The sequence below is a fragment of the Cyanistes caeruleus genome, chromosome 10 (genome assembly GCF_971803275.1).
Source record: "Cyanistes caeruleus chromosome 10, bCyaCae1.hap1.1, whole genome shotgun sequence".
NCBI lineage: Eukaryota > Metazoa > Chordata > Aves > Passeriformes > Paridae > Cyanistes > Cyanistes caeruleus.
The window spans coordinates 17467393-17482119 of record NC_141710.1 but is presented as its reverse complement, the minus strand read 5'-3'; the positions used below and the strand labels follow the sequence as shown (position 1 = coordinate 17482119).

Here is a 14727-nt window from a genome sequence, read left to right as displayed (position 1 = left end):
GATAGGAATGTTTTGCAGCCTCAGAGCTGAGCCTCTGAAATAGCAATTTAAAAAGAAACTCGTCATGAGAAACAGACTCATATAAAATAATGAAATTGGGAAAGGAAGGTGAGAGAGAAAGGGAATGCCTGGCACAGAGGAGGCTTCCTTCTTCATGTGGCAGACAAAGAAAGAAGGTCTCTAGATTTCTCTCTAGTGTAATACAAAATCCCAGTAAGCATATATAGCTCATATTGGGCAAAAGAGCAGCTTGAGCTGGGAATCTGCCTGGCACTTGTCATTTCTGTGGTCCTCAGGCTGTTCCCTTGCATGTCTCTCTGCACAACAATTAAATATTTTCTTACAAGCTGAGGCACCCAGGCTGCTGCTGGATGGGCTACACAGCCTGAGGCAAAATTTGCCATGACCCTGGCGGTTATTGTTCTGCAGTGAAGTGCAGCTAGTATGGCTGTGTCTGATATTTTTTAACAGAGAGGAAAAAATTTTTTGTTTGTTAGTGTGCATCTGGTTGTTCTTTCACTTCGCGCACACACACACATTTGATAAATGGAAGTAACTGAGAGCAGAAGCAAGACAGTGGACTTCTAAAGTGCTGTGAAACTAGCTTATGTTTTTCTTGAAAATAGGACTCTTAAATGTGATGACAGAAATCATGAAAGCAGCAGGGCTTTGCATATATTGATGTGGTTAATGCAGCCAGTAAAAGTAATGTTAAAAATAGGACACCCCACAGCGTTTCGGTATCTTTCCATCAGAAGTTTATACGATGCCTAACACGTATGCAATGGATCTGAGGCCTGACATTTATTTAAACTCTTTGGGAGCAATATCAAACATTAATGGGGATTAGTGTTAGAACTGGTGTAAACATAGCAAACAATCTGCTGTAAGTGTATGCTCACATTTCCATATGTTATGTAGGTAAGCAGAGCCACCACAGAGGAAAGAAACCCGGAGATGCAGTTCTCAGCTAACTGCCTCTAGGATCAGTAGAGGCAGTCACTAGTAGGGCACAACTATCTCATGATATCACTATCTACATACTCATAAAATGCTCTGTCTAGAGCTGCAATTTAGTTTTGCAAAAGGTAAGAAAGATTTAAAGAGATGCAATTCCATTGTGCAAAACCACTAAAAAACAGATTAAAATGATTTACTACTTCCAGGTGCACTGTAATTCTTGGCAGGAAAAGCTAATTCCAGGTGTGTAACTTAAAAAAAATTAAAAAAAAAAATCCAACCCTCTTGTCAAACCTGGATAAAAACATCAAGTTAGAAAAACAGAAGCTAAACTAGGAACAAAGTCCAAAGTACAACTGCGGAAAGACAGCCTCTCTATTGAAGAAATTATTGCATAAAAGTGAATCTCCCTATTACTTGTGTAAACATAGCTTGATTCTGGGCAATATTTCAAAAGAGATAAAGCTTTGGCATGCATGAGCACACAGAAGGATGACATGTTCACAGTGGGAGGTATGAGGTGGGGCTTCCAGGGCCAAAATTTATCTCACACATACATGCTTAGGGCCAGACCCAAAGCTGCTGAAGTAAGGAGCAAATCTTTCCACTGTCTTCAACTAGTTTTGTATTCAACACTCACTCTTGCTAGGAGAAAGGGGAGGAGGAAATACATTTGTTTCCTTATTTTCAGCCAAATCGTTTACACATTTTTCCTTCTCCTTTTAATCTTGGAGAACTCCTGACATTAACTTCCTCAGGGGCAGGTCCTTAATCAATAGATGAAAATACAAACTGTACCACATGATGGAAAATACTATCATACCAGCTAAAGTTATTTGCTTCAGCAACACATGTGGTAAGGGACATTATTATTCCATAATAGAATACACATTGATTCATTTGGCACTTTTTTTGAAAGAGTTTTTATTTATATGATGTGTTTATGGACAAATATGTATTGAATGCTTTTAAAGTCCTATTATGGTTTGGTTTTATTTCCACATGTTCAGATGAAATGACCATTACTGGGCCTAGAAACCTACTACACTAATGGAAATTTTTAGAGTTGGTGCCAGTTTTATATCTTGCAGGGGTAGTTACCACTATATTAATATCCTGCAGGTCAAGTTATTTTTAAAAAAAACCCAACATATTTTGCAGGTTCTATGCAATTCATTATAGTGTCACCATTAGTATGTGCCAGTTTTGCATCTGAATTAAGAGCCAGGGATCAGACCTCCAAGTACCAGATCAGACCTCCAAGTAAGTAGGTTTTGCAGAAATCCATGTCCAGAAGGGAAATGGACATGGCAACCTAGTCTCCTCAAGGTCTGTGTGAAAATTCTTTAAGAACCAGCATTCTCTCTCTGAGAATGAAAGAATGGTCGGGAAAACTGGGCCCTCTGCTGCTATGCTCAGGGGCCAGGTGCATGGTGCTGCATTCAGCTGCTTCTGCTCCTGTGAATAAACGATTTTTCCTCTGCTGTAACCTCAATTTAACAAAAAGGGGGTAGAGAAACCCAATCCTTTCCCAGTCACTCCCAGACTTCCAGCACTGCTGTCAGCTGGGGCCCAGGCAGGGTCGTGCCCGTGCTGGCACATTGGCATTTCCGTGAGGTGGGAATGACACACAGCAATTATGGAAACCTTTCTGCCCTTGCCTTGGGACTGCTGGGCTGGGTGGCCCTTTCTTGTGGCAGAGGAGCAACAAGGTGTGACTGTGCACAGGGCCAGGCATTGAACAGCCCAGCTGTGATTGTACAGGGCTTTCTGGGGCCTCTCCTGTTCCCACACAGAATTATGCGCTTGGAGGAGAGGGGAGGGCACTTTTCATTTCATTTCTCCTCTCGCTGCTGAGATTGCACTAAGTCAGTACAGAGAGCCTTATCTCAAAGCAGAAAGGAAAGTGAAATGTCCAGTTTTGTCACTGTTTGAGTGCTCTGTGATACCTAGTTCAGAAGGCCCTGATTTTATTGCCATGGCATTGCTGTCAATTAGAAGTGGTGGTTCTGTCCAGACTCCAGCATTAGGGCAGACGGGGTCCAAAGTGGAGTTAAAGTATAAAACTTAGCATGAATCTGCTTTAGGTTTGTGACATTGTGATAAACCTGTTTACCACTGAAAAACACTGAGGAGAGGTATAATTCTTAACTATCATTACAGACTCCCCAGACTATTATGGCAGCATAAATATTAAAGGCTTATTATTTACATTAGAACCATTATCTTTATAGATATGGGTGCTTGCTAAATGACTCATAATGCATAATTCATTCAACCAATCCTGCCCTTTTCTCTGTTTATTATTCATCTGCAAATAGACTTTGATTTTTACAAATTTGTTCATTATTCATATTATTCCAAGCTTTCTACACAAACATATTTTAGTGGTCTCCTTTGCTCGAAACCTATTGTCTCCTACCCTGTTTTTATCAATTTGCTTCTGTTGTTACTTGCAGAGTGTAATTGTGCATTTAATAACAGATCTGAAACTCTCCCTGACTTTAATGAAGATTTACAAGATTGCTTTGGGTTTTCATGATGATGCTTCTGCCACTGCCACACAGCCACTGACAGGACACGGTCTGCAGTCATTCATACAGCAGGCTCTGCCTTTTATTCCTACTTGTTGGAAACAATAATCCATAGAGTTCTGCAGCACATGGCCAGGTTCTAAAGTCTGGGAAATTAACTTGTATGTTTATGTACAAAGCAAGCATAGGAAGGTGGATTTCCCTGCACCACAGCACGGTGTGGATTGAGGAGAGAGCACCAGAATGGGATTTCAGATATCTGGTTCAGGTCTCCAGCCAACCATTTCCATGCAGAGTTGCCTCTCCATGCGCCTCAATTTTCTCTTCTGCAGATTGGTATCAATGCTGGAGGAAGGTCTTGCTCTTCAGAGACCAGGAGTAAAAAATGCTCCTGGCATCTAACTTTAGGCACAGTCATTAACTTGCTTCCCCTGAGCCTCCTGAAAAGTTATGAGAAGTTTCTCCATTGATTTCTATTCCTGGGGTGCTGTTCAGAAACATCTCCAAGCTGATCCCTCACTCCCTGTTGGAGTGGATAAACTCACCATTTCATAGCTTGGGTGAAGCGCCTGAAGAAACACTGCCAGGCTGCTAGAAACAGAAAGTAGTTCAGGAAATAGAGTATAATGTGTTTGTCTCCGATCCAAATACTTTGATCTGTAAGATAAGGATAGTTAACAAGTAACAAAAAGTTCTCTTTGTTTTCAATTCAGTTTGTCACTATTCATCATTAGTTTATGTTGGATGCACTTCTGAGAAGTTGCTACCTGCACTATGAGAAAAAGAAATCAACATCATACAGTAAAAAAATTAATTTGGTAGTAAGGAACTAATTTGTAATCTGAGTCTACAAATACTTGATTTTAACCATTCCAATAATTAAAATCATTTAAAATGCTTGGAGAAAATTGAAATTCCTAACAATTTTTATAAAAAAACCCAAAAGCATGCACTTTGACATTTTTATGGTTTCAGAGTAAAGTTTCAGGACAAAGGAGTCAAAATGAAGCCATTTTTTGTTTTGAGTTTGAAATACAGTTTTCAGTTTAGTTAGCACAAAAGACTTTTGAATTTTTAGAACTTGAGTAGATGATTGCTTTATTATAGACTGGTCCCAATATCTTTTATTTTACTGGAAGAAAAGGAAACTAAATTATACTTACAAGTCCTGAAAACTTGGAAAAGGAAAAAAATAAGAACATTAAATTGGACTCAGAATCTTCTCCTTTCTTCTAGTTTTTCAGCTAGAAAAATATGACAAATGGCCCTGAATGAAATTGTCTTCTTAATTTCTAATATTTATTCTCTTAAACATTTAATTTTTTTTGTCCACTTGTGCTCTTCATGTTCTCTGTTTTCTTTTTTTTTTTTTTTCTTTCCCATGCAATGTCATTATCCCTTGAACTGATGTGTTATGGAGATAAAGGATAGTTTAGACTTACTTCTGGAGATCAGAACCCAAACTCTGCCCAAGCACTGGAGGAGAAGCAACATTTTAGTGCATTGCAGTGCCTAGAGTTGCAGTTCTCATCTGACTTTAGACCATCCATGGTCTTAGACCACCACACTCAGCAGAAACTCTATGATTTTCTTCATGCCTATCTCAAACTCAACTGATAATAAGTATGAAGAAAACCAGAGTCCATGGACTGTAACAACCTCCAGTCCTGCTGTCCTGAGGAGCAATGGAAGCATGAAAAATAAAAAACTACAGTACTTCTCATTTCCACCAGTCCTCATTCATTTTTCTGTTTTCTTCTCTCCTTATACCGTGAGTCATCCAACATTTGATGTCTGGGGACTCCGTGTGTAATTTTGTTTCCCAGTCACTTTTGTCCCTTCCTCATGAAATGCATTCACATAAGCTCTGAGAGCACACAGGAGCCCTGGCCAAAATGGCTCAGCTTCCTTCCCAGGGTGTCAGAGAGCCAGGAAGAAAGGTTTGTTCAAGGTCTTGGCTCCCTCTCCTGGCTGGCTCTGCAGCAATTTTAAATTAGATTTTAGCCCTTAAAAAAACTGGTGTTTGCTTACTGCCAATGCACCCTTGAAACAGGGGAGAAGAGCATTCTTGTGATTAGATTCTGGTTTTAAAAAAAATAAAATTAGAGAGCTGGAAGCTAATCTTACTAAAAATATGTTGAGTAAAATCATCATGTTTTTTATATCAACTACTTGAAAATGTTTTATTCCTGCCAAGATTTCTTGAATACTACATATATAAGAAAAAGGGTCTTTTTAAATTTTTGATTGTTTTTCTGGATTACCTGTATTTTCCTTCTGACCTGCAGGCTCTATACTTCTACTTAATAAATGTCCCAATACAAGTTGTGTGTTATCCTTAAACAGTGGTAGCATTCCCCCTACCTGCTAATTGCTTTATTTGTCCTTACTCCTTCCGTTCCCTCATCAACAAAGGCTTTAGCATAAAGGGCAATGAGGTAGAACATGACAAGGAGAGTGGGAGCCAGAAGAGTGAATACTTCTGTAATTACACAGTAGCCTGGAGTAGCTCTTCTCAAATCAATTATGTAGCCTGGATTGCCCAAAACTCTCAGGACAGAGCCCTTGTTTTAATTTGCCTATGGAGCTATGTGTTCCAGTAATGGGCAAAATTCTTCCCTTGTTACTAGTTGCCTTTTATCGGAATCCACATAATTCCTTCCTTATTTATTTTTCTTTAATTACTTTATTAATCGTACATTGTATTTAGCACAGCTACAAACCAGTCATTGCAAATTGCTTCACAAACATTACCAAATGGATTTTTACCTTGTCTTGTTGAAAAGGTAGTTGAAAAGCCACATTGATTTTTCAATATGAAAAACTGAGGCAAGAGATTGTAATGGAAAGTGATTAGAAAAAGCAAATGGAAAATCATCCATAAAATCCTGACAAACTGGAGTTGCAAAGTAAATTGTCAGATAACCCAAGAATGTAACTCAGCAACCAAAATATTTATCCCGAATTCTATGCTTGCTGTGCACTCCTCAGATTTATCCTTCTTGGGACTTCATAGCAGGCATAAACCAAGATGGTATAGAAGATTTCAGTGGTTTTGTTGACTTATTTTTGCTGTTACTGAAGAGTTTACTAAACAGAAGACTGCGCGTAACAGGGACAGCACTGGATTAAGGAGAATGAGCATCTTTACTGTTTAGCTGATTTCACAACTCTGTGCAGGTCTCATCTTGCAAAGGCTCTAGCTCGTTACAGAAGTCAGTGTCAGAACTTCCTTGGTATCAGTGACTGGGATTTGGCCCACATGATGGTCACTGCTTTCACATGTTTCTCATTTCTTCTGTGTGGGGCACGGAACAAAAGCTGTGTCCAAATGCCTGCAAAAGATTGGAAGTAGGCAAAACTGTGCTTTGGATCCCTATTCCCTTCATACATGAACTCCCAATGTACAATGAGCAGTCAGAGTCCTGGTTGTTTTATTTAAGCAATGGCTTCAGCAATGCTCTAACATAGGGAAGGAAATACTTTTGATGATACATTTAAAAGGCATTACAGGCACTGCCTGAAAGGAGAAGCTTCCAGGAGGCAGAAGGGAGGCCAGTGAAGCTATTAAGGTAACTGGTTCTTCAGTAACAGGGGTGTGTGTGTATGCAATAACAGAGGTGAAGGCCTGAAGTGAAATTTTGGGCAAAATTTTGATTAACTAAAACACTTTAAAAAATTTTCATATTTCACACTTTGAAGTTTCCTAGACATTTCTGATGAACTGAAAACAAATTTAGATTGAAACCATTTTCAGCCTCTTAGCTAGAAAAGAGATGAACTCAATACCCATTCATGAAAAGTTTGTGATCGTGTGTATTTGTCAGTGGAAAGGGTTTATCTGGAAAAAAATGTGTCTGGCTCTAGTTGTAACCTTATCTGCATAACCTGTAATAGAATAACTATAGCTATAGAAAGACTTTTGTTCTTTTTGGCACAGCTGATCAATTAGATGTGTAGGATGGAGTTACAAAAGCTCTTACAGTTTGCAGGAGTTGCTTTGCTCTTCATGGCTGTGTGAACAGCATGGTGCTAGAAATGATGTTACAAGGAGTGAATGATATTTTTAAGCCCAGTTGTTCTTTATGTCATGTAGCTAAAGCCCTCAATTGCCACTGGTTTCCCATAGGATTTTGATGCCACAGAAATGTACATGAAGGGTCAGTCCTTGCTTCAGGCTGTCTTGATGGCAGAAAATAAAGGCAATGGTGTTATGACTGTTCACAGGGAGGCAAGGGTCAAGCTAATTTTTCTTCTGATTTGGTTTGGGGTTTTGGGTGGGTTTTATTTTCAATCAGCTTTTTTAATTCATTTTTAATTTTGGAGCACTCACCATCAGTATATCATCTTTTCATTAGCAACCCTCATTGGCCATAAGTAATTTACCCAAAATCTCTGAGGTCTCTGGGCGAGGTGGGAACTGAACCTTTCATATCTGTAATGACAGCCAATGCACACTTCTAGATAGGGAATAGGTGTAAACCTTCGTTCAAAATCCATGTCAGGTTCAAAAACACCTTTTAAAAGACAGCTGACCTACTGTAGGATTACAGTTCCAAGTGAAGCAAGCCAGAGCCAGAGCAGGTCCTTACGGAATAACCTGCTGTGTGCAAGGTGAAAGCAGCACAATTTCAAGGCTGCGTCTCCTTAGAAAGTCCAAGGATCCGTGGAGAGCAGCTAATCGACAGGGAATGAACCAGTACATATTGAAGATTTTTCTCTAGTCAAGTTGGGTGCCAGTAAAATTTTCTCAAGAAACAAGAATTAAAAGTTTAGTAATTTATTTATGCATAGAAGTTCAGGAGCTGGAGTGCAGCCTTGTCAGTGCAGCATCACCTCTTGTGCCTGAGCATCCAAAAAAAGGCAGCTCCTTTGCTTTTCTGTAACTCATTGAATTTTATTGAAAAAATTCAAGTCGATTATCATCCTGATATTAATTTGCCATGTTAGTCACTGCTGCAATGCCCAGACGGTCAAGAGAGCAGCGAATAATTGTCATTTGGAAGGAGACAGTATTACACAGATGGAAATCACCCCTTTAAGGATCTATAGGAAAACAATTGATGCAGTATGGTGTCCAGCTACCTCCCCAACTACTGCTAATGCATTTGTGAAGGCATTAACACATTAAAGTTTGAGCTTGGCTCCCCCTTATCTTAGAACAGCCACCAAATGGCATTCTTGCAGTATTAACTTTCTGTCACTTCCAGCTCAAGATGTGACCTAGAGTAAAAGGCTTCCTATCACCCCATCAGCTCCCTTAACTACTCTCTTTCAATGCATGTTAATTTTGTGTCTTCATTTCACCGTGCACAACTAGAAAAAAAATACTTGTAGTAATATTCTTCCAATTAAAAGAAAACATTTGCATTGTCAAAGCTAATAAAACTGACTTGTGAAGTTTCTGGAAACTTCAGAAGCACTCAGCCTTACCACACAGGCTGCAGGTAGGTGCACGACAAGTATTTGCTTGCTCATATATCACTACATTTGCTAAGTTACAAAGCAAAAACGAAAGAGTTCTCTATTTCTTTAAACATTTGGCTCTTTTTTGTACCCATGTGCTGCATGTACTCTGATATAATACCCGCCCCGTCCTGTAAAGGCTCCCTCCCACCAAAACCAAGATTAATTTCTAGAACATAGAAACTTTTGCCATCCCCCCAGCCTGTCCTAGGAGACAGGGGCTGTGGCATGATGATCAGAGGATTGGGCAACAGCTGGAAAATGTGCTCTGCCTGCACCGGGGCCACAGCTGGACAGGGAGAATCCCCTTTCTGCTCTCCCAAGCTCGCAGGCAGAGCGAGCTCTCCTCCTCCACTTCGTGCTGCTGCTGGAAAGGAGTTACAAACTGCAGCCAAAGTGGCTTTTTTCACTTGATATTTATGTTGAAGGTCACTTTTTATGTGTCTGAACTTCAAAGTAGTAAACATGACAAAAATGTTGATGAGAAGTAATACATGAATACATTTCTGTGCAGCCAGTCTGACCTGTGGAGGTCCACATTTGGGTTTTTAGCTGATATACACAACTCTTTTCCTTTGCCAGCACAAGCATCTCTCCACATCTGTGCTCTTACAAACACTTTTTCTCTGGGAGGTAGAAGGTAGAGGGCTTGGCAGAGGGCAACTGCAGCCAGTGGAGATTTCCCTCAGCCTATAGCTGGATCCAGAGTGCTCAAAACATGAGGGGGGAAACGGGGCTACGAGCAACTCAAACACTCTGGGAAACAGCATCCTTATCACTGGGAAAGCAGAGAAAGCTGAGAAAACTAAGCCTTCCTTCATCTAAATCTTTTACCTTCGAGGGCTGGGGGATTTTTGGTGTTGTTTTGTTGTTTGGGGATTTTTTTTTTAAGGGGAAAAAGCTGAGGCTGGGGGGAATGGAGAGCAAAAATGCTGACCTTAATTAATGGAAGGCCCACTAGAGCCGAAGGAAAGGGTTTGGCTCTCAAGGCCTGGGCCTCCCCCTGAGCCTCTCCTGGGTGTAATGAGAGAGCTCAGCTTCATTACTGGCAGCTGAGGGGAAGGGTCACTGGGGCTGGATTTGCAGGGCCCTCATTGAGGGATCACTCCATGCTGAGAGAAGCTGGCCATGCTCTTGGACACCTGGTCATTAACATTGCTAATTAGCGGCCATTAATCAGGGCCCTGGGTTTTTTGTTGTGTGTCACCGGCTCAGAGGAACCAAGTGAATAAGAAGATTGTTTCATTACCTCCACAAGAGGTGGAATGAAAGCAGTTCCCATCAGCTCAAGATGAGCTGAATTAAGGGAAAGGTTAGACAACAATTTAAGATGAGCTGCCAAGGGGGAGCTGGGGGACCTGAGCTGTCCTCTGAGAGGAAAACCAGTCACCTATAATTAATGAAATCTTCCACAACCTCACTCTAATCACCGTGTGAGCTTCTCACCGAAAAAAAACACCTATCTTTCACATCGGAAGAACCCTAATTTATCTGTTTATGAAGTCCTAATCTTGGCAAGCTTAATTCCATAGGATTTTTGCACTATATATATATATATATATATACACACAAAAATGCAAGGATATATGTAAGTATACACTCACATAGTGTGTGTGCACCTGTGTTTGTTTCATAGATTAACCTGAGTCAGCAAGGATGGTTTTCACACAGCCAACCCTACTGGCAGGGGGAGGGGGGGGACAACAAAAATCTGTATTAAAAAGTACCCAGACTGTATTTAAAATAGTTATCCAAGTGTTTGCATTTTATATGCTCTGCTTCTGAAAGCATTGCCGAAATCTGCTGGTTTTTAGAGGCAGAATAATTAAAAATGAGTTTTGTTTCAGTAGGTTAAAAATGACATGGGAAAAGAGATAGTTATTGGCATACATAGGAAAAAGTAAAGAATTTAATTAGCAACCAGTTTGTTAAAATGCAGTATTCTCCTCCCATGCTCCATTGTCTAACTTTTGTGAAACAGGTGCTTAATTTTCCTAATGGGATACATTTTAATTGAGAAAGTAGTTTGATTGCTTTGCACCAATTTTCGGTTCCTTGCTTACTTTTAATATAATAAACTCTTCTATTTCTACAAACTCAGATGCCCTCTGGAAAGTCATTAGAAGCAGGCTTTATCTGCCTGTCTTTTTTTACAAACCACTTTTTGATTTCTAAAACCAACTAACGAAAAGCTTGATTTGTTCTGCTGATGTGTGAGAGCCAGTAACTTTTAGTCATATGCACTGAGCATTTCAATCAAGTTGTTTGCATATCCATTCATTTCAGAAAGACTCTCAAAATGGATTACAAACATTTAATTGTAAGAGGAATAAAATAATTAAAGCAGTACAAGTGGAAGTTAAAAATATGCCTAAGGATTCACAACAGTTATTGGATCATTCTCATCATGGGGCATAAATTCCTTCTTGTAGTTTCAAAGAACTTTATTCAAGTAGGCACATTGCCTTTCCTAACAACAGAAAGTAAAACCGTGTTTCTTATGTATGTGATTCTCTTTGTAGAGCTGTGAGATTGGTTAAAATGTCCATAAAACTAATCTTTGGAGCATTGCAGCTGGTCTGGAATTCTATAATATGATTTCTGGGACTTCATGGGAAAGTTGAAGGCTCAAGGGGAAATTACACAATGAACAGCTGAGAAAAAGTTGCATTCTGGCACAGAATCATGCAAATGGGGCACATTCTTCAGTTTTCTCATGACGGATTGTCTCTGAAACTACTGAGCCAAGTTGCTGAAATGCTAATGAAGGAGAAGCATCAATGAGCGGTGTCATCCTGGGGGCTTCTGAAGGGGACAGAGTAGGAGATGGAGGGAGGGGGCGGGGGGAAGGAAGGAAGGACGGAAGAAAAAGAGAATGAAAAGAAATGGAGCAGGAGTTTCAAATATTGGGGCTGGCCCCCTCTTAAAATTAAGTGAGGGGGTTGGGGAGAAATAGAGCTGTGATGAACTCTGATGAACACATCACTCTTGGCTTATAAAAATTAATAAAAGCACTCAAACACTAGAGTTTGGCTTTGACTAGGGGGAACTGCTAATGCTGGGAGCCACCCTTCTGTTTGATACATGAGATGTAGGCTCCCAGGCTCCCAGTACATAAGCCTGGTGGAGGCACACAAATGTTTGAGGGACACCAGGCAGCATGAGTGACAAACAGGAGGAGCTGGAAACTGGGGTAGAGCAGGAAAATTATGACATCCTTGTCATAATGGAGCATGGTGGAATGACTCACACGGCTGAAGGGCTGCAGTGGGTGGCTATAAACTCTTTAGAAGGGCCAGGTGAGGAAGGAGAGGGATAACCCTGTGTGTTGGGGAGTGGTTTGACTGTCTAGAGTTTAATGATGGTGATAATAGGGTTGGTGTTTATGTGTAAGAATCAGCCAGTGTGTGCCCAGGTGGCCAAGAAAGCCAATGGCACCTGGTTTGTACCATCAAGAGTGCAGCCAGCAGGACCAGGATAGTGCCTGTCCCCTGTACTTGGGACTGGTGAGGCCACACCTCACTATGTCTGTGTCCAGTCCTGGACACCTCACTACAACAAACGTTTAGAGGCTGGAGCAAGTCAAGAGAAGGGCAACAAAGCGGGGAAAGCTCTGGAGCACAAGCCCTGTGAGCATCAGCTGAGGGAGCTGGGGGTGTTTAGCCTGGAGAAAAGGAGGCTCAGGGGGACCTTACCACTCTCTACAGCTCCCTGAATGGAGGTTGTAGCCATGTGAGCATTAGCCTCTTCTCCAAGGCACAAGGGATAAGACAAGTAGAAATGGCTTCAAGCTGCACTAGAGAAGGTCTAGATTAGATATTAGGAAACATTTCTTCACTGAAAGGGTTGTCAAGCACTACCCAGGGAAGTGGTGGAGACCCCATCCCTGGAAGCATTTAGAAGAAGCGTAGAGAAGGTGCTTAGGGATGTGGTTTAGTGGAGGACTCAGCAATGCAATGGCTGAAATTAATGATATTAAAGATATTTTCCCCCCCTAATAATTTCTATGATTGTAAGGAAAACAGAATCTCATTGCAAAAAATGTGGGGGAATGGAGTAGACTTTTTACTTGTCTCTAAAATAGTTACTATTTGCAATTTTTAAAAAAGCCCTTTTATCATGGCACAGAATTCATGCACTTTTTTTTGTAAAGCAAAACAGTTCATTTTCCCATGGATAGGTGAGTTTTATAACCAGACAGACCACAGCTCAGCTACCAAGGCTCCTTAAATATTTGGCTTACGAGTACTGGATTTGAAGAACATTTATATTAAAAATACCCAGCAGGCTACATTTTGCAGACTTTGAAAATTGTTCTGTTCTCTCCCAGACCCCAGTGTAAATGGCCAAAGGTCTCAGCAAGTTGGTACCGAGCTATTTTGAACATCTGGCTGGTGGTTGCTTCCCGTCATGTTCCTGGAGGAGCTGCTGGGTGGTGAGAACTTTAAAATGTGGCCCTCAGCACTCCAGATGCAACACGTGTTATTCAAGCTTATGGAAGGGCTACAAAAAGCTGGCAGTCACAGAGGAACAAAATCCAGTCATCTGCCCTTTGTCCTCATTGCTGGTGAGAGTAGAAAATTAGTAGGTGTCATAAGTGTTGTGCAGATGGGAGGAAACCAAACTCTAAGTGTTCGGGTCAGCGTGAGGCAGGGCTGTGAAGTGGATGTGTCACTGGACCAGTGCTCTGAAACCCTGGGCATTGACCTAATTTATAACCTCAGTAACCCATTTTTGTTTCCTTTCCCACTTTTTTGCCTCAGTGTGTCTATTTAAATTTGCTGCAATTAAGATAACTGTCTCTTCCTATGACTTTTTATGTTGACTACCCAGATGGGGCCCCACTTTTACCTGCATTTTTCCGGTGCTGCTCTAATACATACAGAGATAAAACCAGTAGAGAACAAGTGCACAAAATATGAAACCCATCATATGAAATCTTTCAGACCAGTTTGGGAATGGTTGTATTGGACCCACAGCAGTTAGGTGTGTTGCTGTTGTGTTGTAATTGTGCTTTAATGGACTGCTTTAATGGTGGTTTTTACTGCTTTGAAGCCTCAGCAACACTTACAGCCTTAGCTTCACAAGCAGCCTTTAAATTTGGTACAAATATTTGCACATGCAAATCACTGGGTGGTGTCTGCCTGCCCACATACTGCACTTATTTATGTTACATCTTGTAGCATTATTATAGAACCCCAGAGCTCTGGGCATGGAGCAGGACTTGTGCAAGCAGCAGTTTCCCTGCTGCTACAGTGATGCCAGAGACAGTAGAGAGATGTAGGTGGGTTGGAGACACCAGAGCTCTCCCCACAACAGCAGGTTGAGGGTGGAGTCAGAGCCCTAGTGAGTGAGTTATTGCCCACCCCTTTGAGTTGTTTGGTGGGACAGTTTTTGAAGAAATTTTTGATTGAAATAATCATGAAGACCAGAGTTGACCAGGAGCTGGGTTGGCCATTTGATACCTAATGAGTGAATGATACAGGGACAAGGGACCAGCTATGGAGGAGACACTTGAAGCACAAGTGGCACATAAGGAGACCTCTTTGGGTAACTGACCCTGGCGCTGCAAGGAGTTAAGGGAGGGGAGAAGGGAGCAGCTCCTCCCTCATACAGTCCCCACAGACACACACCTATAGTGCTGTAACCTGCAGGGAAAGGGCTGATGACAACACAGAGGTGTACACATTGGCCTACAAAACCTTTCTAATTCCTGGATGACATTTCAGTGACTGTAATTAATGTGATTATGGATGCCATTTCTGCT

The 14727-nt window shown here is 41.1% G+C and overlaps 1 protein-coding gene across 3 annotated transcripts in view; it reads left to right on the top strand.

Moving 5' to 3' along the window:
• The window catches only part of ATP11B (ATPase phospholipid transporting 11B (putative)), a 265918-nt gene that overhangs the window by 91198 nt on the left and 159993 nt on the right, over positions 1 to 14727 (top strand). The window lies entirely within an intron of this gene.